The sequence below is a fragment of the Peromyscus californicus genome, unplaced genomic scaffold (assembly GCF_007827085.1).
Source record: "Peromyscus californicus insignis strain IS unplaced genomic scaffold, ASM782708v3 Scaffold_8__1_contigs__length_139910024, whole genome shotgun sequence".
NCBI lineage: Eukaryota > Metazoa > Chordata > Mammalia > Rodentia > Cricetidae > Peromyscus > Peromyscus californicus.
The window spans coordinates 126,593,767-126,618,650 of record NW_026294606.1 but is presented as its reverse complement, the minus strand read 5'-3'; the positions used below and the strand labels follow the sequence as shown (position 1 = coordinate 126,618,650).

General features: G+C 41.7%; 1 long non-coding RNA gene and 1 pseudogene across 1 annotated transcript; one reads left to right on the top strand and one right to left on the bottom strand.

Annotated features, from left to right (window-relative positions):
• Positions 1-1,848: 1,848 nt before the first annotated feature.
• LOC128104434 (uncharacterized) lies at positions 1,849-14,167 on the bottom strand. The gene is made up of 3 exons (XR_008216001.1): positions 14,067-14,167; positions 13,279-13,319; positions 1,849-5,380 (listed from the first exon to the last, which is right to left on the bottom strand). It is a non-coding gene; the product is annotated as an uncharacterized LOC128104434 (long non-coding RNA).
• A 10,080-nt stretch (positions 14,168-24,247) lies between these two features.
• LOC128104601 (zinc finger protein 431-like) lies at positions 24,248-24,444 on the top strand (annotated as a pseudogene).
• The last annotated feature ends 440 nt before the right edge of the window (positions 24,445-24,884 follow it).

The following is a 24,884-nucleotide window of genomic DNA, read 5'->3' as shown; positions in this document are numbered from 1 at the left end:
CAGGGACACTTTCTGGTTTGTTTGCTGGTATGATGTGGCTTCACAATGGTTAAGCACTGAACTACACTCACACTCACTTTATTGGTATAGAGAGTCTCATGCAGCTCAGGCTGGCCTTGAACTAATTACAAGGGCTTAAACTCCTGATCCTCCTGCTTCAACCTCCCATGTTCTAGGATGACAGAGTGAGCCACTATGCCCAGCTTCAGGGTTACTTTTAAGAGTGTCCACAAACAATGAAGATTAGGAATAACCTCCTAGCATTAAACCAAGCCTCCATCCCTGGAGGACTTGAGGTCCTCTTGCAATCACTATAAAGTATTCTGGATGACACTAGATGTTTCACCATCTGGAAGGTGAGTGAGCATATTTGCTTTCCCTTAGTTAGTAGCTGCTGTGGGAAGACACCAAGCAGAGCATCACCAGGTCACCTTAATAGCAGAAGTCCCCACATATCCCCTCTGCCTCCTAATCAAGAAAGGCAAATCTTTCAAGGTTTCTGGCAGGGAAGCAGGAGTGGCCACGTTGCGCACATGCGAGTGACATCATACAGGAGCTTATGCATGAGCCACTGGAACTGGATCCCTTTCCCTGAGGGAGAGAAGGCAAAGCCTTGATGCCCCAACCCCTGCACTGGAGAGTGCAGCCAACTCCAGGAGAGGGGAAAGGGGAGGGCTGCTGGTCTTTTCAGCTCAGGGACCAGCCCAGCAGGAGTGGTCATTAGGCAGCATGGCTCTGGGCTGTGCATGTCCCTGACAGGATTTGCACATCTGAAGAGCTAAGCATGTGTGGCCTGTGCCTCAGCTCTCCTCAGGGATGCTGGTGCCCTGCAGTTCTCTGAGGGTGTTGGAAACAACCCCAAATTAGAGACCTTGGCCTCTAATGTAGCCCTTTGTAGGACTAGAAGTAAATCTCTAAATTTCCACAAATATTTCACCATCTTCAATTACCTGTACTATCTTGTCACAGCCAGTCCACTGCCCCTGCTCTGTTGGACTGGCGGCACACTCTGACTCCATGTTCACCAGGAAGCCTGATCTGGCCCAGTCCAGATGAGGATCTCTCAGCAGACTTCTTGCACAACCTGCCCCTCCCACCCCCCCCACCCCCGCACACACACACACACATCCCATTTCACACTACGTACACCTTGCTGAAGCTTAACTCCCAAGCTATGATGTGGACTCTCTGATGTCTGGACATTTGCCTCTATAGAAATGAGGCTTATGTGATCTTTTCCAATGAAAAATGTCATGGTGACTGATGGGTGGGTTCCCTTCATCCCTCGGAAGCTGTAACCCCTATAAGTCCTGCACACCCTGGTTGGCTTCACTGGGGAAGTGAGCACCCTAGCTGCCCCAAGTCACATATATGGGACAACAGTTGGTGGGAGTCACCAATGAAATTGTTGTGAGGAGAGTGACAGAAGCATGGTGAGTGGCACTTGGATTGTTTCCAGGCTGCCCTGGGTTGAGTTTGGCCAGAGGCGTTGGAACCAGAAGTGAACCCGGGATCTCCGGGTACCACCATGGCCTCCTCTTTTCTCTTTCTTAGGGTCTGAGACTCGAGTAATCCCAAAACAACAAGAATATAGAGTATCAGGACAAAGGAGCCTGCTAGGCTGTCTCTAAGCAGCTGGCTGCCTGGTTGCAGGGTTCTGCATTGTTGGGTCATTGTTAAAGAAGTGAGGTCACTCCTGGGAACCCCTGCCTGAGTCCTCTCTACCATGGACTGGCCCATGGGGGGGGGGGGGCGGTACCATGACCTTAGGAGAACCAGGGCTTGGGTAGTCAGGAAAGCAAGGATTCAGCAAATGACAGACAGACAACACACTCAGAAGTTGTTTGAATCTGCTGCAATTTTACTTCTGCAAATCAGTAGTTTATATACAGAAAAGAAAACTATCAAGTCATACTAGGAACAACAAGAGCTTGGCAATAATTCAATTACATCATCTTTAAAAAACAGCAAGCATACAATTATTAATCGGTGTTAGACATATCCCTTTACCCACAAGAACTTTATGACCCAAAGACCAGTCTGTGCTTTTTAAAGAGTACAGTCCCTAGACTTGTGTAGACTTCTTGCGGTTGTAGCTGTATCCCTTATCTTATCCCAGCCGTTTTTTAGTTTATAATACATTTTATTTATTTATTTATTTATTTATTTGGTTCCCATGGCCCATTTAGCCAATTTGGATGCTGCAGACCCTCTCTACGTCTTTTTTATTTTTAGTTTTCATCATATATCTTTTTTAATATAAAACCTTTTTACCTGTTGGAATATGGACTCTTGTACTTTTACGCCTGTAAGGGGAAAGAGTTCTGCTGTAGCCTTTAAGTTTCCCATGCTGAACTTCCTCAACAGAGGGGCCCACCATCTGTCTCTTAGGAGATAACGTTTTCTACCATAAATCACTTTAGTTGGGATTCCTAAAGGATTCCTAGTGGGTGAGTGTTCATTCCCTAGAAGTGCCTGAACTATTATACTTTCTTTATCTAGCGGCTTGGGGTCTTTACAAAATAGCTCATTCTGCTATATTTAATTAAGATCCATGTTCAGCTTCCCCTTTCCTCCATAGCTCACAACCCAAGCATTCATTAATTTTGGCTGTGCTTCATAGATTAATTAGAACATTATCAGAAAAGCAGTTATACAGAACCCATAGCCCAGGGAGCTCATGATCTGTGAAGTACATCTTCTTTGAGAAGGAAGCATAAGCACTCTGCCAGGGACCTCCAGGGAGCTTAGTCCTGTGGGACATGTATCTCCTGTCCGCTATTATTGACATAATTGTTCATGTCACACGGATGACACTGGAGTTGGTGTGACACCCCTCCTCACACAGGGCCATCCCAAAAGTCTCCTAGGTCCCCTCCCACCTCCCGGGTGCCCTACCTGACACAGTTAAACAGGCACTTCCCATTCCACTGCTCCCAGGGATGTCTGGGTACAGGAAGCACCTCAGCTTTGCAATCTGAGTCCCTACTGTTGACCTGCATCTGTTATGCTAATCCTAAACAACCCTAATTGCCCTGGACCACCACAAACCCTAGACATGTCTCTCTTCTAGACTACTTTGTGTGTGTTCTGTGTGAAATATGAGCACAAATCATCTGGGTGTGTCAGGACTCCACAAGCAACTAGAGAGTGGGGCTTTTTTTTCTCAATTTTTAATTTATTTTAATTTTTATTTCTATTTATTTATTTATTGAGACCGGGTTCCTCTGTGTAGAGCTGATGAGAGTGAAAGCATATCGGCACTGGCTTGGTCAGTGGAAGAGTTATGAGCCATGGTTACCAGAGTTAAAATGGGCTTTATTAGAGAGAAGAGGGGATAGGATGGGAGAAGCCAGGTAAAAAAAAGTTTTCCAGCTAAGATAGGAGCTTTCATTTCATTGCTGCCTTCCATGTGTCTCACTCCAGACCTACCTGCCTGTGCTTACAGGTCTCTGATCTTTGCCTTGTCCCTAATTCCAAAGAAATAAGTTCTCATGCACCACAAGCTTTTCTCTTCCCAGTTCCCTGTTCTAACTCACTGTTTTGCTAATGGTACAGGACCACCATAGAACTGGAGTCCAGAGATCATCAAGTAAGAAACTGTAACAGCTAAAATGTATTTATACCCCCAGATCCAAAAGTGTCTGGGCTCTATAAAAACAGACTTTAATCTGGGCTCTGCAAAAACAAACTTTAATATAACCATCTATTACTGTGAAATGCTTTTATCAATTGGTCACGAGTCTCATGGATGCTAAAATAGTAAAGGAAACAGGTGCCTTAAAATAATCTGTCTCTGATAAAGCTTAACATGTTCCAATCTCCCTGTCTCTTCCATTAACACTAACCAATACAAGCAGAGCACTAAACACCACATATGGTCACTAATTTTCTCATGGCTGCTTCTTAATATGTTCAAATTTTTCCCAAGCTCCAGAAACCAGCTTAAATCCATCTGGACAGGTCGGACCTACTTTAGGCTTTTCCTGTTTCACCAGCATCCTGTCAGACACAAAAGCGGCCAGAGTGCCAAGCCAAGAGGGATGCACGGCTCTAGAGCAACAGACAACAGAGAACACACCATCCCAAGATGCCTGTCTACCTCGAAAGCTCCCTTCCCTACTCCCCCCAAGAGCCAACCGACGCCCTCCAAGTCAGTTGGAAGCAGTTTTTGGGAGAAATGACGCCCCATACCCACTCATCTGCCATCTTTTATAAAAGGTAAGAGTCTGGGATGATAGGAATTCCAACCATGACCCATGGTCATGCATGCCCAGTGGAACACTTACTCATCTCCACCTAGTCATTTCTGGGTCATAGTCCTGTGTGACCCATGCCCCATGGTTACATGGTCATGTAGTCTCACTGACGTGACTTGGTGATCTCTGCACATGGGCCTGTGTATGCAGATGTGTTCTGGACTTTATAAGGTGGCACCATGTTCCCCCATCTCTCTCTCTCTCTCTCTCTCTCTCTCTCTCTCTTTCTCTGCCTCTCTTTCTGTCTCCTCTCTGCCAGACCTGGCTTCTCCCATCCTATCCCCTCTTCTCTCTAATAAAGCCCATTCTAACTCTGGTAACCATGGCTCGTGACTCTTCTGCTGACCAAACCAGTGCCGATATCCTTTCAGAGAAAAGATTAATAGCTAGGCAGGAGAGAGAGCAAGAGAGATATTCAGAATTTTTTTCAAGATGAAGTAAAAGAGAAAGTTACCATCAGAAAGCATGGGTTTCCTTATTTATTCCTCAGATAGAAAAAGTTCAGCCCTGGCCGCATTTCTGGATTTTTTTTTTTTTTTTTGTACATCCTGGTGCTGCCTGGAGGATGGCCCTCCAGTTAGCAGTACTGAATGTCTTCCCTTTTACTTTGCTGTTCTACTTCACATGAAGCTTTACATGACTCCTCACTCTGCAACGGCTCCAGAGCAATTGAAATTATACTACAGAAAGACGAAATTTTTAATGGTATAAACTCATCTCTTTGGTGAGCTCTCCTCAAAGCTCTCAACACTTGTTTCCATACCATCAGTTTTAATTGAACCTGCGTAGTTGCCTGAACATAATGGTGATGCCGTTTAATTAATACCTCTGTAGTTAAAAACTCTGCGAGTTGTTTTCCTTCACTTTCACTCGGTGTCCTTTTAACAGGCATTTTAATAACTGCATATACCGTTTCTCCTCAGATGGAAGTTTCCCACGACCCTGCCAATCCTGGAGTCCTCTTACTCTGAGTGTGAATTTCCTCCAGTCCTTCAAAGTGTCCGGAATTGCTGTTCTTCAAGCCTTGTGTGGGTATCAAATGTTGTTGTATGGGTGGATACTGGTGAGGTTACTGAGGTCATGGCAAGATTCTTCTGTGATGATCCTGGTACAGAAGCTTGCTGAAAGAATATTAAAAGAGGACACGACAAATGGTTGGACTGGTTATTGTAGTTATTATCGGAATTATTGCATTGACAGCTACAGCAGCAACAGCGGGAATGGCGCTTCATAAAGAAGACACTGCTGAGTTTGGCAGGGAGTGGCATGGCCACCCTAAAGAACTTCGGACTGAACAAAATAAGATAAATAGTGAGATGGTTAGTGAGTTAGCTGATTTAAGACAAACTATTGTATTGTTAGGAAACCCATTAGAAATGCTAAAGGAGCAGATGAAATTAAGATGTGATTGGAATGTTTCATCTTATTGTATTAGACCTTTAAAGTTTAATGAAAGCAAGTAGGATTGGGGAAAGGCTAAGATGGATTTGATGGGTCACCATAATACTTCTCAAATGATTTATGACTTATTTACAGCAAGAATTAAGGAAACTTTTACAAAAACGTCACCTGATATGACAGGAGCAGATGTTATGGAAAACCTTGCAGATATGATAGCTTCATTTAACCCTGCAGATTATGTTAATAGATTTCTTATTTTAACCTGGGTTACTCTTGTGCTAACAATAGTAAACTTATTAGCTTTAAAATGTTGTTTGGCTTACCTACATAAGAGTGTAAAACAGAAAGGTAGTGGAAAAGCTGTGTATGTTGTGAGGCTACATAACCTCCAAAATAATTAGTTGTATAAAAGAAAGGCGGGCTGTGGGAGAATTCCCCCTGGGCTATACCTAATCTGGCTCTAGTGTGGGAGCAGCTAGCCTTTATCCATCTTTTGTTTCTCAGTTACCTGCTGTTTCTCATATGTCCTCTATGTGATCTTGTCTGAGAGTGCTGCAGGCTGCAGGAATATATCATAAGAACTCAGCTGGTTATGGCAAAGTCACTACCTGGAGGGATCAGGGAATTCCTCCAGAGGAAGCCAAATCCCAAGGAGGTTTTGGTGTTACTTGGCTTGTTATATATCAGCTGTCTTCTGTTATGAAAATCATGTGTGCCTTCATAGTTTTCCCAATTGACTTTTCCCTAAGAAAGGCTAACAGTGTGGACTGATCACACTCTGGACATACACATTCCAGGTATTTGGAGAACAGCCTCGGGAAAGGCTTTCTCTGGAATCAGATATCTCCCTTGGCCACTTTCAAGGACTAGCAGTAATAACAGTTCACATGCAAATCTCCTGATTTAAGGTAAATTCCACAAGGAGACACCACCTAGGTCTGAATATTTAAGTATATGAATAATATACACATACAGAATTTATTCACAAATAAGGGAAATGAAGTTCTTGTTACATTTTCCAACTCTATTCTTAGAGGTGGCAACCTGAGCTTTGATATGGGAACACAGAGGACTGATTTTACTTTGTCCAGGCAAAAGAGTGTAATCAATTCCAGTGTCCTGCTGCTTGTCCACAGTCTGGGCTGGGTCCTGGTGGCAGGCATTGCATTGGGACATCTTGCCCTGTGGACAGCATTGTCATAATCCAGGCAGAGACATTGTGGTGCCTCATACGTAATCTTGAGTCACTGCTAGGATCTGGAAGTCTGTCTGATACAATAAGCTTTTAGATCAATATTTAAATGCCATATTCTGCAGATCTCTGAAGTATGAGGGCTGTCCAGGTATATCTGAATAGACAATCTTTGTTTCTAGTTACTTGTTTTAAGCTCAACCCTGAAAACATATGCAAGAGACTGGGTAAAGCTTATCCCTGTAATATTAAATCAGTACTTAGCCTGACTACAAATAAAAAACTTGATCATTTATGACTATTTACTTGTGTTTTTTAACAGTCTACAATAAGTAGCCTTATTGTAAAAATGTAAAAAATGATTTTAAATTAAAGATCTTCTAGCATCAAATATAGGTTCAGTAAAGAGACCAAAACAAAAAATCAATATAAAACACACATATGAATCAATTTTTCCAAATAGCTTAAGTTTAACAAATTTAGCAAATACAAGGAGGCTAGATAACATTCTTAGGCCTGAATGTACCTTGGATAAGGAGAAACATTCTCCAAGTCACTGGTTTTAATCTCTCTACAAACATCTGACTTGCAGTTGGTCCTAGGCTACCTCTGTAGAAAGGTTTTTCAGCCCCCAAAGGGTGGAGACTCATGGAGTCAGAAGCTCTTTCAAGCCCTTTGCCAGAATGCTTAGGTTATTGTCTTGCTGCATCACAAGAGAAGAACATCCCAGTTTCTGGTTAATATTTGCTGTTTGTGGCTGTGACCCCAATTTTTAACCTTTTATTTTAAGTCCAAATATTAACAATATAGAGCATTTTATAAACTGAAAATGTCCCATAGCCTTATCAATTTAAATATTTTAAAAACTGTTCTTACCAAATGTCTTCTATAATATCAACAATAAAGTACCTTTTTTACTGTAAGGGGGAGAAAACATGGCATCATCACAATCTGTATAAAGTAAAACCAAGCTCCAAAGTACAAACAATCCCAAAGTTCAATATCTGGGATCTATTTATAATTTTTTGGTTTTTTTACTTAAACACTTGCATGATTTCTTTGACCCTACCCTTGGCAGCACATACATAGCCTGCCTGCTCCATTTTATTATGGCTGGTGCTTCCAGTGATCATCATCTGGCATTGGCATTTTAAAAACTGCTAAGGTCTACCATTGCAACTGGACTTTCTTTGGAACTCTAGCCCTGCCATACATTTGCAAATCTTAGCTGTTCCCTATGATCCCTTTATGTCTTTAAAACCATTTTTATTTATTATATGGGTAAATCTTAAATTACAAAATATACCAGAGCAAGGCATATTTCTATGTATAAAAGCATTGATGTTGAGCTTTAATATTTATCAAATACCTTATTTGTTAAACATATATAACCATCCATTTAAATTTTCTAAAATCTTGGTGTTGAACACTTGGTAAACACATAAGTACTTAGGTGTTAACCTGAATAGATCTTTATTACCTTAGTAAAAGATGGTTGCCAGCCACATGGCTGCCCATGAGGTCACCAGACAAGATGGAGGAAAGCCACATGGTTGCTGTTTAAAGCATGTCTTTCTAAACAATAATTACTTGCACACATATGTATAGTTGGATCCAATTTATATACATATACATAACAGTTAAAGATAGCTTACACTCATACAAATAGTTAAACCCAAGTCATATATGTGTCCATACACACACACACACACACACACACACACACACACACACACACACACACACACATATATATATATATATATATATATATATATATATATATATCTTTAACATAAACAGTTTTCAGAATCATCAGCTGTTTTTAAAATGAAAACCAACCACAATTAACTTTTAAATTCAGTATTTGCAGGATAAGAAACCACAACAAACATAGTTTACATCCCCTCTGACCTTCTACAACCTTCCATGTACCTTCAGTCCATTCCTTTGATCCTTCAGACATTTACTCCAGACAATTTCTGCTTTTTCTTTCTTTTTAAACATAGAAACTCTAACCAAAGTCTTTCTTGTGATTTCCCTCAGTAGTCTAGAATATATTGTAAAGCTATAATATTTTAAGCAAGAACAGAAATACATGCATATACCATAATAAGAATAACTCTAAATTTGCATCAGCACTGTACCACAGACAAGAAACTGTTGGTTAGCCTTATAGCCACAATAGCTTAGCAACCATAGGCAGTGACATTTCATTCCATTCTTGGAGCTAAACCTCTGTCAGATTTAGTCCTAGGGCAGGTCTTAGGAGCCCCACCCATCAGCTTGGGAGAGGAAGAGGACAGGAAAGGCATGCACCATGGGGACAGAAGATTGCTGTTAACCTTAGATTTTCAAGTGCACAAGAGTAGCAGACTGGAAGGGACTCCCTGTCCCCAGCTGGGCCCACAGACCTGTAGGCCACTCCACAGCTGTGACCCTGGAGGAGCAGTTAGTTCTCCACCAGCCCTTGTTCAGGCACACTCTGTGCTCCTTTGAGGCCCTTGCTGGCTCCTGCCAGTTCTGCTCCATGCCCCATGGCTCTCCACATGGGGGCCATGTCAGGGCCCCACAGTGTTCACAGCTCGCCCTAGCGCCCAGCCATACCTAGTTCCCATGCAGCCTCGGGGCCAACCTGGCACCACCTGTGCTGTGTTGCAAAGCCTCCACCCCATGGCTTCCTGAGAGAGCAGGGGCCTGGCCCCAAACCCACTGCATCTGAGCCCTGTGGTGCTCACAGCCTGCCTAACCCACTCAGTGGTGCCCTGGGTCCCTACAGTAGCCCCTGGGCTTCGCAGCCGCTGCCTGCCAGACTCGTTGCAGTGCATTAGCAAATGAAAGATGAGCAGAAATATAACAAATCACACTGATGAACAAGACAGTCAGAAAAAAAAGAAGAACAAGGGCCCTTAACAAAGTTCCGCAGCTGACAGATGGTCCAGGCAGCTGACATGTCAGGAGAGGGAGCCTCGATATGCCAAAGACCGTATGAATGAGATGGGGACAAGTCAACAGAGTCTCCCAATCCCCAGAGTTCTCAGATACAGAGAAGGGACCCTCCTGGGTCCTTGGCAATGTGGCCTCAGACTCGAGATCCCTGCCCAGATGAGGAGAGGGGACATCTCCCAACTCCTCCAGGTTTGCTTTTATGGCACATCCACCAAAGTGGAACCTCTCAGAAATGGACAGCTGCTGGCAGCAATCAGAAATTGAAAGGAGAAACAGAAAACAGAAACAACAAATAGGCAAGACAGACTCACTTGATTGGTGTAAACCTTCAGGGTTGGGGGATCTGGGGGGGGTGAGGGGGTCTCTGGGAACCACAGTAAAACCCCCAAATGTTGTGCCCAAGTTGCAAGACCCCGAAGAGACCACCAGAGACACAAACTCACCTAAATGCAAAAACGAGGTTTATTGGAACAGTTCAAGCCAAGGCAGGGACCTTGTTGAGCACACTGAAGCAGCGGGGGCTAGAGGAGGTGCCCCTCCCTGAGGATGCACAGTTTTTAAAGGCAAAAACCACAAGGTTACCATGTTGGGGGGGGGGGTCAGTATGGGGACAATCCTGATTGGCTCGTGCCTAGGGACTTCCCAGAATTCTGCTGTTATCTCATGTCCAGTTTAACCCTGGTCATTTGTTAAGCCTTTTTTCTTGAGCTGTCTGCAGATTGGGACCTTTTGTGGTTAATCAGTTTTCACCAGATGGCCAGATGGCCATTCATGACATCCTGACTTTGTACTTGCAGTTCCTGGAATTTATATCAGCAATTCTGAGAATTCAAAACTCAGGCCTGTTTCAAACTGGGATTAGGGGCTTGCTTAAAAGGGAGGTGCTTTGGTTCTTCACTAGACTCTCCCACGGGATGCTCTGTCTTAAAATACCTAGAGTCAAGAAGCTGTCGTTTGGATTTGTTATTATGTTTTAGTCTATTATGCCAGGAGCTGGTGTAGCTGAGGCTGGCCTTGAACTCTTGATCCTGCTGATCACTTCTCCCAAGTGCTGGATTACAGGTATTAGCCACTGATGCTAAGCTGCAACATAGTGATTGTCCTTTTTGCCCATGGGTTCCATCTACTGCTAGTCAGGGCCAGATGTTAGGACCTGAATAACTGACCAATTGCAGATGCTCTAGTGATGAGCATCTAATCTGGTATACAAGATAGCAAATGATGTTTCACAGTCAGTCTAGGGCCTTTCTGTCAGACCAACCATCCTGGGATTTGTCATTAGGTTCTGTCCTCTCTCAGGAGGTCCTTTGTGGAGAGCCATAGTGAGGACTTAGGCTGTCCTTTTGGGAAGCCAGAGATGGTGAGTAGGGCACATTTTGAGCAACAGAGCAGTTGTGGCATCTTGGAGGTGACACTGAATAGCCCAGTCCACCGTGGGATTATATGGAGGACCAAGCCCATTGTGAGCAGTACTACCCCTAGGTAGGTATTCCTTGGTGATAAAAGAAGGGTAGCTGAAAGACAGAGTCTGGGGCCTACATTCAGTGTCCCAGGATGAACTGAGGAGCCCTACCCACACCTCCCTAACCTTGGGTCTTGGGTTAAGACACACATTTTGTGCCTGTCCAGCCCTCTCTGTTCACCAGATCATATCCCAAAATGCCCTATGCCATAACCATCCTCCAGGCCCACCCCAGATCAGCACATCCTGTGCTCTAGCCCAGACAGATAAGTCTGCCCAATTCATCTTAACCTACTTGCACTTACCCACCCAAACCCTCAGACAGAGTTCAAGTTCCATATCCAGTGTCCTGGCCCAGTCTGGGGAGTCCTATCCATACAGTACCCAACCTTCAGGCTTGGGCAAGGACATAAATCCTATTTCTGCTTGGCTTCCTCTGTCTTTCAGACCTTGTTCTCTCCTGGTCAAAACCGGGACATAGGGGATGGTGCAGGTGTGGCTTCTCAGACTGGATGTGGGGCCTGGCTCCGCCTGATGCTTGAGGTGTATAGAGGTTTGTAGTACATTCCTACTGAGCTCATGGCCTGGTTTCAGAGAGTAGCACCTAGCCCTAATCCTTCTTTTGTTTAACCACACCTTTTCTTTCTCTTGCCTTTTGTTTCACTCACTGCCCTATGTGAATCTTGTCTGAGAGTCAAGGATCAGAGAGTCTCCCAAGGATCAAAGGCCTATGCAAAACTTTCTTCAGGAAAGCCGGAAATGGTGGTACCTGAGAAATCAAGTAATTTGCACTGGGCATTTTAATCTCTGGGAGCTCCGTTTAGGCTGCTTTGAAGGTACAGAAATTAACTGGCTAAACTGTGATTAGAAATAAAAATGCCTGATTTCCTTCTCAGCCTGTTTGTCAATTGTATATAGGAGGGCTACTGATTTTTTTGAGTTGATCTTGTATCCTGCTATGTTGCTGAAGGTGTTTATAAGCCGTATCAGTTCCTTGGTTGACTCTTTGGGGTCACTCAAGTATACTATCATGTCATCTGCAAATAGGGAAAGCTTGACTTCTTCCTTTCCAATTTGTATCCCCTTAATCTCCTTATGTTGTCTTATTGCTCTGGCTAGAACTTCAAGTACTATATTGAATAAGTATGGGGAGAGTGGACAGCCTTGCCTCGTTCTTGATTTTAGTGGAATCACTTGACTACTGGTAATGGTCGAGAGACAGCCTGAACTGACCTACTCTGATGATAGGATGGCCAAACACCCTAATTGTCATGCTAGAAACCTCATCCAATGACTGAGGGAACCGGATGCAGACATCCACAGCCAGGCCCCAGGTGGAGCTCCAGGAGTCCAATTGGTGAAAAAGAGGAGGGTTTGTATGAGCGAGAATTGTTGAGACCAAGGTTGGAAAAAGCACAGGGACAAATAGCCAAAGGAATGGAAACACATGAACTATGAACCAGTAGCTGAGGAGCCCCCAACTGGATCAGGCCCTCTGGATAAGTGAGACAGTTGATTAGCTTGATCTGTTTGGGAGGCATCCAGGCAGTGGGACCGGGACCTGTCCTCAGTGCATGAGCTGGCTGTTTGGAACCTGGGGCTTATACAGGGACACTTGGCTCAGCCTGGGAGGAGGTGACTGGACCTGCCTAGACTGAATCTACCAAGTTGAACTCAATCTTCAGGGAAGTCTTTGCCCTGGAGGAGATGGGAATAGGGGGTGGGCTGGGGGGAAGGTGGGGGGGGGGCAGGAGGGGGGAGAACAAGGGAATTTGTGGCTGATATGTAAAATTAAATTAAATTATAAAATAAAATTTAAAAAAATAAATAAAAATGCCCTAGGTGAAGGGCTAGTGCTTCAGTCCTTTGAGGATGGACCCCCCTGCAGCCATGAAAGACTATATTCATTGTTAAGATGCCTCTGAGTCTTCTTTCCATGGACCCGCGTGAACCCACACACCCATGTTGTGACACACAGAGACACAAGTAGGAGAGAGATAAGAGGTCAAACTCACCAGGTAAGGCCAGAACACAGGATGTGTGGTCTAAGATGGACCTGGAGGACAGATACTGTTCAGTCATGACTCAACAAAACAAGTACACATACATGCCCAGTTCTCTTTGCAAAAACACAAATAAGATGAAAAGTCACAGAATAGCATGCTCCCCCTCCCCCATTCACCAGTCCTATAGAAGTGTTCACCAATGACAATTACCTAGTTGAAACCTGGGACACGTAATTTAAAAAGAACAATCATAAGCTTCATCAAAGAATTAAAGGAGTTTAAAGCAGACAAAAAGCAACAACCCAGTGAACTTAGAACGCCAGAGTGATGCCCATGAAAACACAAACATAAGGATGAATGAACTGATAAAGACAACTCAGGATTTGAAAATCAAATTCAATAAAGAGAACTTAAGCTGAAATGAAGACAATATTGAAAACTCAATAACCCAAAGAGAAAACTCAAGGGAAAGTCTTATAAGTAGAATGAACCAAGCTAAAGCTAGACTATTAGGATTTGAAGATAGAGGATAGAAGAAATAAGAAAAATAATATGAAAAAAAAACTCTCAGGAAAGACACATGTAGAAAATGTGGAACACCATGAAAATACCAAACTTTGAATTTATAGGAAGGGATGAGGGATAAGAATCCTAGGTCAATGACAGACATACCCTTACAAGATCAGAAGAGAAACCTCCTTCAGCATACCTTTAAGACACTAAATAAACAGAACACAAAAAGAGTATGGAAAGCTGCACTAGAAAAAACACAAGTCACACATAAAGAAAAAACCTACCAGAATAAGTTGATTTCTCAGTGGAAACTTTGAAAGCCAGAATTGCCTAGAGCAATGCACTCCAGGTCCCAGAAGACCACAACAGCCAACCTAGACTAACGTACCCAGACAAACTGTCATTGTTAAAGGACAAAGAAACTTTCCATGATGTAAACAGCTTCAACATTTATAACCCACAGACCAGCCCTAAAGATAACACAGGAAGCAGTGTTTGGGGCTGGAGAGAGGAATGAGCAGAGAAAGAAACTGTAGAAAGTAAAAGCTATCATTGCTGAACACCAAGTAACTCTGAGAACACAACCCCCAAAATAAACAATGCAACGACTGCAATCCACACAAACCTCAATCCTCTAATCAAAACGCACAGGAGAGCTGAATGAATTAAGACACAAAATCCATCGTTCTGTTGTCTATAAGAAGCACATCTTACAGGGAAAGGATGGAAAAACCACTGCAGTCTAAGGGGACCAAGAGCAAGCATTGTTTATTCTTATCCTAACACCTGGGAAAACTGATTCAAATGGAACTAATTAGAAGAGATAAAGAGAGACACCTCATTCTAATAAAAAAAGAAAAAAAACCAATTCAACCAGAAGACATTACTCGCTAAACATATCTACACCAAACTCTAGAGCACCCTGTAAGGGAGGGCACAGTGAAACCACTGAACTAGGACACTCCATGGGTGAAAAAGAAAAGTTTACTCAGATTGTTAAAGCTTTCTCTTGGGGGTCAGAGAGGATGGCAAAAATGGCGGAAGAATCTTGCCAGTTATAAGGGGTTGTGTTGTGGCAGGAGGTAGTCAGGTTAGGTGGAACAGTCTGGGAACTAATGTGGGGCTTTGATCTGTTGGTGAGTTGTTTGAGTTAATAGAGAAGTAGATGACCTTTCTGGGATTAGGAGGCTGCATGAGGCAAATAAAGGAATGGCTTTTCCTGGTAAACAGAAACCCACTTTATAAGGTTTCTGAGGAATTCTGATTTGAATATCAGTCCTTCTGTTTACCTGTCACAATCCAGCCTGAGCTGAGTCCAGACTGCAACTGATGACATTGCCACCGGCACTGTCATTTGGGGGTTTGGAGTGGGCCCACTTTGGACCTAACACATTCAATTGCATAAAAATTGCACTACTGGAATTGAAGACACAGATTAGCACCAAACCATTAGTGATTTCAATACCCTACTTTCTCTGATAGACAGGTCTTAGTTAGAGTTTATATTATTGTGAAGAGACACTATGACCATGACAACTCTTTTTCTTCTTTTTTTTATTAAAATTTTTCATTTATTTTACATGCCAACCACAGTTTCCCCTTTCTCCTCTATTCTTGTTCCCTCCACCACCTCCTGTCAACACCCCCAATCCATTCCTCCTCTGTTCAGAAAGTGGCAGGCCACCCATGGGAGTCAACAAAGTATGGCACATCAAGTTGAGGCAGGATCAAGCTCCTGGCCCTGCACCAGGGTTGGGCAAGGCATAGGGAATAGGTTCCAAAAGCCATCTCATTTGCCAGGGACAGGACCTGATCCTATTGTTCAGGGCCCCACAAGCAGACCAAGCTACACAACTGTCACTCAACTGTAGAGAGCCTAGGTTGGTTTCATGCATGCTCCTTAGCTGTTGGTCCAGAATCCCTGAGCTCCCACTAGCTCAGGTCAGCTCTCTCTGGACTATGGCAACTCTTATAAAGGAAAACATTTAATTGGGTGGCTTATAGTTTAGAGGTTCAGTCCATTATCATCATAGTGAGACATGGCAGTATGCAGGCAGACATGGTGCTGGAGGATTCTACATCTTGACAAGCAGGCAACAGGAAGTGTTCTGTCTCATTGAGCATGTCTTGAGTATATATGAGACCTCAATGCCTGCCTCCACAGTGACACACTTCCACCAAAAAGGCCACACCTACTCCAACAAGGCCACACCTCCTAACAGTATTCCCTTTGGGGGCCATTTTCTGTCAAACAACAACAGGTCATCTGAACAAAAAATTAAGCAGAGAAGCCGGGCGGTGGTAGCGCACGCCTTTAATCCCAGCACTCGGGAGGCAGAGACAGGAGGATCTCTGTGAGTTCGAGGCCAGCCTGGTCTACAAGGTGAGTTCCAGGAAAGGTGCAAAACTACAGAAAAACCCTGTCTCGAAAAACCAAAAAAAAAAAAAAAAAATTAAGCAGAGAGACACAGAATAAATGATATCACACATCAAATGGACCTAACATATATACAAAGTATTTCACCCAAACACCAAAGAATATATGTTCTACTGAGCAGTATATAGAAGGTTCTCTAAAATAGACTACATTCTCAAACATGAAAGAGATTAACAAATTCAGAAAGATTAAAACAACTCTGTATAGCCTATCTGACTACAATGCAGTAAAACTTAACACTGACAGCATACAAATCTTTAGTAAGTACACAAACTCATGGAGATTAAGCAATTCAACTGAATAATGTATGGGTTAAAGAAGAAACCAAGAAAGAGCATGAAAGATAGTGATGCTGAGGGTAATTTAAACTGTGGAGGCTTAGTTCAAGAGGTTTCAGAGAAGAAGAGTCTTAATATGTGGCCTAGAGACCATTCCTGTAATATTTTGGTGAAGAATGTGCTTGCCTTTTGCCCTTGCCTGAAAAGTTTGCCTGAGACTAAAATGAAGAGTTTTGGATTGATTCTATTGGCAGAAGAAATCTCAAAATATCCTAGTATAGACTCTGTGGTGTGGTTATAAGTGGTTACTATTATACAGATCTATAGTGAAAAGGAACAAGCAAAGAAAGGAAAACTACAAAATTTACAATTTGAGGAGAAATGTACCAAGAAGTGGGATAGAGCTAAGTCCTATGTTCAAGAAGATAAACAGATTAATGTAAAGCTTGATATTAAATGAAGTAAATGGCGTGGCTACTTCAGGGAAAGATCCCATATAGCTAAGCTTCTAACTTGGGAAAAGAAATTAAAGAAAAGCTTAGAGTCAGGTGTGGTAGTACACATCTTTATCCTAGCACTCTGGAGGCAGAGGCAGGTGGATCTCTAAGTTCAAGGTTGGCCTGATCTACAGAGCAAGTTCCAGGACAGCCAAGCTTACATAGTGAAGGAAACCGTGAAAAAAAGAAAGCTAGTGAAAATGTAATTGAATGAGGAGGCCATGTTCCAACTCCAGCAAGCAGCAGAATTTGGCAACTTTGGCCACATGGTTCTACCTCTAGAGTCAAGGATACAAGAATGGTGTTATGGAATCTCTCACTGTGACTAAAGAAAGTGCTGGGGCAGGCATGTGGCAGGGTTTTCCCTGCATGGAGGCCCTGAGAGGCCATTGTGTGAAGCTATGAAGGTGAAGACTGGACTTCCTTGGAGACTCCAAAAATTTTGGAGATGTAAGAGTCATGTGGCACCTGCTGAGGAAAGTTGCTAACAGGTAGTAGATCCAGCCTAAGAGAAAGAAGTGTGTTGCAGTCAACAAAGCTGAAAGAAATTGGAGACCTGAAGATTGAAGGGGGGAGGAGTGTGTGACTCACTTTTTATGGATTCCCTTGCACATGCACATATGGGCTTATGGAGCTACACCACACATACACATAGACTGCATGATCACACTACATGCAAATTATGTAACCAAGCAGTGCACAGATTATGTAGGATGTAGAGCCCTGGAATGACTAATCATTTTGCCAGTGCATGCATAGTTATGTAGCTGGGGGAGTAGCCAGGAATTCCAACACTTAAAATTGTTAAACAGCTTCCTCTAGCATGAAGCCAAGGCAGAGGCAGTGCAGGACCCAGAGAAAACGGTTAGCATAAAAAAGCAGGGTAAATTTGGCCCTATAAACAAAACCAGTGGGAATGGCAATAGTCACCCGCACAACTGCAAGCCCTGAGCTGGTATGTGGGGCTAAGCAGAGTCCACAGCTGTGAAAAATATTCTCTGAAAACTCATTTCTGTTGGGGAAAAGTCTTTTCTGAAAAAGCTTTTAGTCCACGTCCTTTTATTTCCTTCCACTGACCAGGTAAGGTGGGAGACAAATGCTTTTCTGAGTGCATGCAGACAAATGTGATCCACTCTGGTAATAGTGTCATGTGAAAAATCTAGAGAGGTACACCTGTCAAACAGTAATGCAGGTGTCCTAATGCAAGTTTAGGGAAGAAAATAAAATCTCCTGTGATAAAAGCAAAAGCACTAATACAGACCATGTGAAAGGAAGTTTTCTCTGGGACCTGAAAGGCAGTATGGGAAATGTAGTACATAAAGTACTATAGCATGACAATATAGAGAAAGGCAGCATAGGAAATGTAGTTTTTCAGCTCAAAATGGTGATACTGCACAAAAACCGGTTTTTTTTTGTTTTTTTTTTGTTTTGTTTTGTTTTTTTTTTTTTAGCTCAAAATGCAGTTTCTTTTCCAAGCAATGTTATAAAGCTTAGCCGTACCTCTTGAGAACTAGGAACAGGTGAATAACTTGCCTCTAAGGAGATAATTAAAATGCTAATACTGTTTGTCAGCAAGCTACTCTGCAATCTTTTAGAAAACAGAAGAAAATGGTCCTTACACTGGGAAATTGCTTTGAGTTTGAAAAAAAGCTTATGGGATTGAGTTGTGCTTAAGATACAAGAGAGAAACATGGGCATCATTAAAAGCACTCATTGTAATCTTAAAAAGAAGCTTTAAAAAATTAAGAAGAGGGAATTTTATTCCTAGTCAAGCTCAGATGAATTAGGCTTTGACTTAAAACTCTCAAGAAAACTTTCAGAATGATAGCAAAGCTGGCTATAAACTCCAAACTTTAGAAATGATTTGCATACTTTCTGTCTTGTTAATAGTTCAGTTAAGAAACCTCTTCTAGACAGGTGGGGGGGAGGGAGGAGGACAAGGAAATCCATGGCTGATATGTAAAATTAAATTATATATATATATATATATATATATATATATATATATATATATATATATATATATATATTTAAGAAACCTCTTCTAGCCAGGCAGTGGTGGCGCATACCTTTAATCCCAGCACTCAGGAGGCAGAGCCAGGTGGATCTCTGTGAGTTTGAGGCCAGCCTGGGCTACCAAGTGAGTTCCAGGAAAGGTGCAAAGCTGCACAGAGAAACCCTGTCTCGAAAAACCAAAAGAAGAAGAAGAAGAAGAAGAAGAAGAAGAAGAAGAAGAAGAAGAAGAAGAAGAAGAAGAAGAAGAAGAAACCTCTTCTAGTTGTTTGCTAATAGAGTTTGCTTTTGAATATGTTAGTTCTGTTAAGAGATTCTTTCAAAATGTTTGCTAATGGAGTTTCCTCTTGAATATAATTTTTGTAAATAGTTTTTCTAAAAAAAAATCTCTCCCAGATATGTACTAAAGTCTGTAAGATAATCCTATAGAGTTTCCTTTTGAATATAAAGTTTATAAAATAGTTCTATAGAGTTTCCTTTTGAATATAAGTTTGTAAAAACTATAAATAAGTATATGTTTGTGAAGGGTGTTAATGTTAAATGTAACTCCAAATGTTGAATATAAGTCTGTAAAAAGTGTAAATGTAAGTTCATATTAGAAATGTTTTTATTACTCCATCAATATCTGTCTAGTCTGGACAAATTAGATAACATTAATTTTTAAAAGATAAACCAAATCAATCACATTAGAAACATTCTGAAGTTTTTATGACTCTTTTAACTTCAGATATATTTGAATACATTTTATAATAGCTTAAAATATAATTTTATGATTTCAGTGGCCTCTGGAAAATTTAACTGAAGGTGTCATAATTAGGGGAGTTTTTCTGTCTTCTTCCTAGAAGTTTCCACTCCTTCTGTTTCTGTTTAGAAAGAGGTAGGCCTCCCCAAAAGGGATAAGCCTCTCACAATTGAGTTAGTTTGTAAAAGTGTCTTTATAATTAGCATGAGTTTTTGTTTACTTGAGTGGATACTTTGAAATGATTTGAAACGATTGTTTTCCCTGGGAATCAAAATAGTCTCTTGAAAGTTTCATTGAACATCTGTTAGGAGAGAATTTTGATCCAGGAAAAGGGCTTGGTGCAGCTGAGACTGCTGTAGTCACCTTAGACCCATTCCAAAAAGGATATTCCATCTTTATTATCCTCTACTATTTTACTGAGAGGTATGGTAGCTATGGACATCACTGTGGTTGTTTGCAAGCTCAGTAGGGACCTGGGCCAGAGCTGAGTTAAGCTTTGTACCCCCTCCTGCCAGAGGCTGATAGTCAAAGATGAGCGACTTTCTTCTTGATAGCTTCCAACCTAAGCTAGAGTATGTTTGATGGAAAGTATATCTCCAAGATTGGTAAGGAAGATCAATCAAGGAGGACAACCTAAGACAGGCATAGTCTATCTGAGGGGCCTGGGAGTGGACTTTTTATATCAAGAAGAGAGAATTGTGGAGGCCCACAAAGGTTTCCTCATGAGATCTGAGCTTGCTTCTGCCCAGCAAAGTTGCATTAGAGGATTGCTTGACCACGTGCGTGGTTACCAGGTGCCTATCAAGAGAAGGTCTTTTGCCCTGCCCCTTGGCATTCCTTTTAAAAGCCCTTTAGGAGAGATATAAGAGGCAGGCAGATGAGGATCCAGGCCCTCCTAAGGCTATCCTGTATTTCTATCTGTTTCTCTCCCTTCTATCCTTCTATCTAAATCTCTTATCCCTCACTCCTCAAGAGTACCCTGGAGTAAAAGGTAAGGGTGGGTCCCCCACAAGAAAAGAGCAGGCCTCCCTGAGATATCAAACAAACACAGCATAACAAGATGTAGTAAGACTAGGCACATACCCCCATATCAAGGCTGGACAAGGCAACACATTAAAAGAAAAATGTCCCAAAACCAGACAAAAGAGTCAGAGACACCCCCATTCCCACTCTTAGGAGTCCCATAAAAACCCCCAGCTGAAAACCACAGCACATATGCAGAGCACCTAGCTCAGACCCATGCAGGCTTGGTGATTGCCACTTCAGTCTCTGTGAGCCCCTATTTGTCCTACTTAGTTGATTTTGTGGGTCATGTTCTCCTGGTGTCCCAGATTCTTCTGGGTCCTACAGTCCTTCCTCCCCCTCTTTCAAGGGGTTCACTGAGCTCCACCTAATGTTTGGCTGTGAGCCTCTGCATCTGCTCTCATCAGCCACCAGAGGAAGCCTCTCTGATGACAATTCTCCCATCCCTTGACATATCCCTATATAATCTATTACTAATTTCCTTACCTCTATGTGTATAGCAAATGAAACACACATCTCTGAAAATTCAAAGCTAACATGCCCAAATAAGAAAAAACATGAGACATTTGTATTCTGCCTCTGAGTAACTTCACTCAGAATGATCATTTCTAGTTGTAGATAAATTTTTCTTCATATATGTGTGTGTTTCATTAGTTATGTGAGAATTTCATACATGTTTTAATCATATTCACCCTCCCTCTCCCAACTCTTCCCATATCCACTCTGTTTCTCTTTCCACCCAACTTTGTTTCCTTTCCTTAATCCCTTTAATAACAATTGTGCTGCCCAAATATTCTTGAATGTGTGGCCTTCCATTGGAGGGAGCATGGTAGACTTATCAGAGGATGCATTCTTCATGAAAACTGACACTTCTTACTTGGCAGCAACTAAGAACTGCTGACAGCTCCTTGGCTAGGGGTGGAAGTATGTGTCTCTCTTCATGATGGGATTTGGTCTTGCATGGGTCTTATGCATGTTGCAACAACTGTGAGGAGTACATATGTGAATCTCCCCTGCTGTGTCCAGAAGACACTGGTTTCTGTACTTGATCACAACCTCTGTCTCTTACACTCTTTCTACTCCCTCTTTCAAACTGATCCCAGAGCCTTTGAAGGAGGGGGTACTGTATGTCATATTTATGGATGAACATTCTGTAGTTTCTTATTCTCTGCATCTTGGTCAGTTGTAGGGTCTCTGTGTTGATAGTCATCTACTACAAAGAGAGCTTTTCTGATAAGGGTTCAGTGCTGCCTTACTCTATGGGTATAATGATAAGTCACTAGTTGCTGGTTTAATACAATGCTTATTTACTAGAATAATAGTAGTAGGTTCCCTCCTAGGGTCAATGATCTGTCTAGCCATAGACTCTTGGTCTGATAATGGTGCAGGGCTTGGAAATCATATGATGAACAAATAATGAAAATGTATATATTTACACAAGGGAATATTGAACTTTAATAAATGAAATTATTAAATTTCCAGGTAAATAGATGGAGTTGGAGACAATAATTTTGAGTAAGGTAACCCAAACAAAAAAGATAAACATTATTTTAACTCATTTGTGGTTGTTATCTTTGAAGCTTTAGATAAATCTAGAATGCCTATAGATGTCAGAAAATGACTAAGTGGTAATGAGGAGGGACTTTCAAGAGAGGGGAGATAGAATACACTAATCTAAAGGTTTAAAAGGGAATTCTATACACATACATACAGAAAGTATTACTTCCAAGAGTTATTTACTAGGAAGTTCCCAAATACCTCCTACACATTGCAGGTTGTTGCCAATATTCATGGTTACTGTCCATCACTTGATGGTAAAAGCCCTTTGTTGAAAACCCCACATATTATAGTCATATGAAGAAATTGAGCTGGTACTGACCTGGAAGCTTTCAGAGTGATGAAAGGTGCTGTATGTGCTACTGGAAGAGAAAAGTAATCATCAACCAAACCAGCTGTGAGCCTTGCAAGTTATACTAATGACTAGCCTGGCAGGATATTATCCACTGGTACAATAGTGGCATCAATCTTATGGATCAACCAACCACTTTCTGATTGAATTTAAGGCACACTCAAAAAGATAGAATCCTTTTTTTCTTAACAGCTGGAAAATATTGTGCTGAATATTGTATGATATTTTCATTGTCTATTCATCAGTTGATATTTCTAGGCTGTTTCCATTCCCTGGCTCTTGTGAATAAAGCAGCAATGAACATGGATGGGCAGGTATTTCTATAGTGGAATACAGAGTCATTTGGGAATATGCCCAAGAGTGGTAGAGCCTGATTATGTAGTAGATTTATTTCTAACTTTTAGAGGCACTGCCACACTGATTTCCATAGTGGCTGATCAGTTTTCACTCCCACAAGCTGTGAAGTAAGTGTTCCCCTTTCTTAACATCCTTGTGAGCATTTTTTTTAATCTTTGCTGTTCTAACTGGGGTAAGACAAAAATCTCAAAGTAGTTTTAATTTGTATTTCCTTGATGGCTAAGGAAGCTAAACATTTAAAAGAATGTTTTACATCCATTAGTATTCCATCTTTTGAGAACTTTCTGTTCAGTTCCATGTCCCATTTTATAATATTTTTAATTTATTCTTTGATGTTTTAATACATGTATATAATGTATCTTGATCATATTCATCAGTACATCCCTCTCCAACTTACCCAAGGATCCTCTAACAAGTCTCTCTTACAAATGCATCTTATTTATTTATTTTAGCCCACTGAGTCCAATTAATGTTGCTCATATGCTAATGAGTATAGTGTTATCCACTGAGGCATGACCAAACCACCAGTTGTTACCACTGTAAGGAAAAGTAACACTGTCCCCCAGCACAGCACCCCTGCCCAATTTCTACTTAGGTTGTTTGATTTCTTGACATCTGGGTTTGTTTGTTTGTTTGTTTGTTTGTTTGTTTGTTTGTTTGTTTTTCCTTTGTACATTCCAGACACTAACCTTTTGTCAGATGTATGGCTGGTAGACATTTTTCCCCAATTATACAGGCTATATCTTCACTTCAATGGTAGTATTCTTTGCTGGACAATATGTTTTAGTTTCACGAGGTCCCATTTAATATTGTTGGTCTTATTACCTGAGCTAAAATGCTCCTGTTCAGAAAGTGCTTTGCTGGGGCTGGAGGGATGGCTTAGTGGTTAAGGGCACTTGTTGCTCTTACAAAGAAAATGTATTTGTTTCCCAGTACCCCCATAGCGGCTTTCAACCATCCATAACTCCATGCAGTTCCAGGGAATCTGAAGCTGTCTTCTGACATCCACAGGTACCAGGTGTGCACACTAGTGTACATACATACATGGAAGCAAAACATTTTTGTACACACTTCTTTTTTAAAAAGAAAAAGGTCCAGCTTCAGATTTGGCTTTGAAGAGGAGCTGGTGCAATTAGTTATTTGTGGTGTGCTGTGAGTGCTGCTGCAGGGAACTGAGGAGAGATAAGGGGTGAGCTGGAAAACTGTGACATGAATGCAGTGATCTATGATGATGTGCATGTTGACTTCACTTGGGAAGAATGGACTTTCCTGGATCCTTCCCAGAAGAATCTCTACTAAGATGTGATGCTAGAGACTATAGGAATCTCACTATTATAGGATATAGTTGGGAAGACCATAATATTGAAGAACATTGTCAAAGTTCTAGACAACATGAAAGGAATTAAAAAAGCCAAACTATAGAGAAACCTTCTGTGTATAATCAATGCAGTAAAAGCATTGCATGTCAAAATAACTTTCAAAAGCATAAAAGATCACATACTGGAGTGAAATCTTTTGTATGTAATCAATGTGGTAAAGCCTTTGCACGTCACAATAGTCTTCAAATGCATGAAAGAACACATACTGGAGAGAAACCCTTTGAATGTAATCAATGTGGTAAAGCCTTTGGATGTCAAAAATTCTTCGAATGCATAAAAGAATACATACTGGAGAGAAACCCTATGAATGTAATCAGTGTGGTAAAGCCTTTGCACAACAAAGTGCTCTTCAAATACATAAAAGAACACATACCGGATAGAACCCATATGAATGTAATCAGTGTGGTAAAAGCCTTTGTACATAACAGTCATCTTCAAATGCATAAAAGAACACATACTGGAGTGAA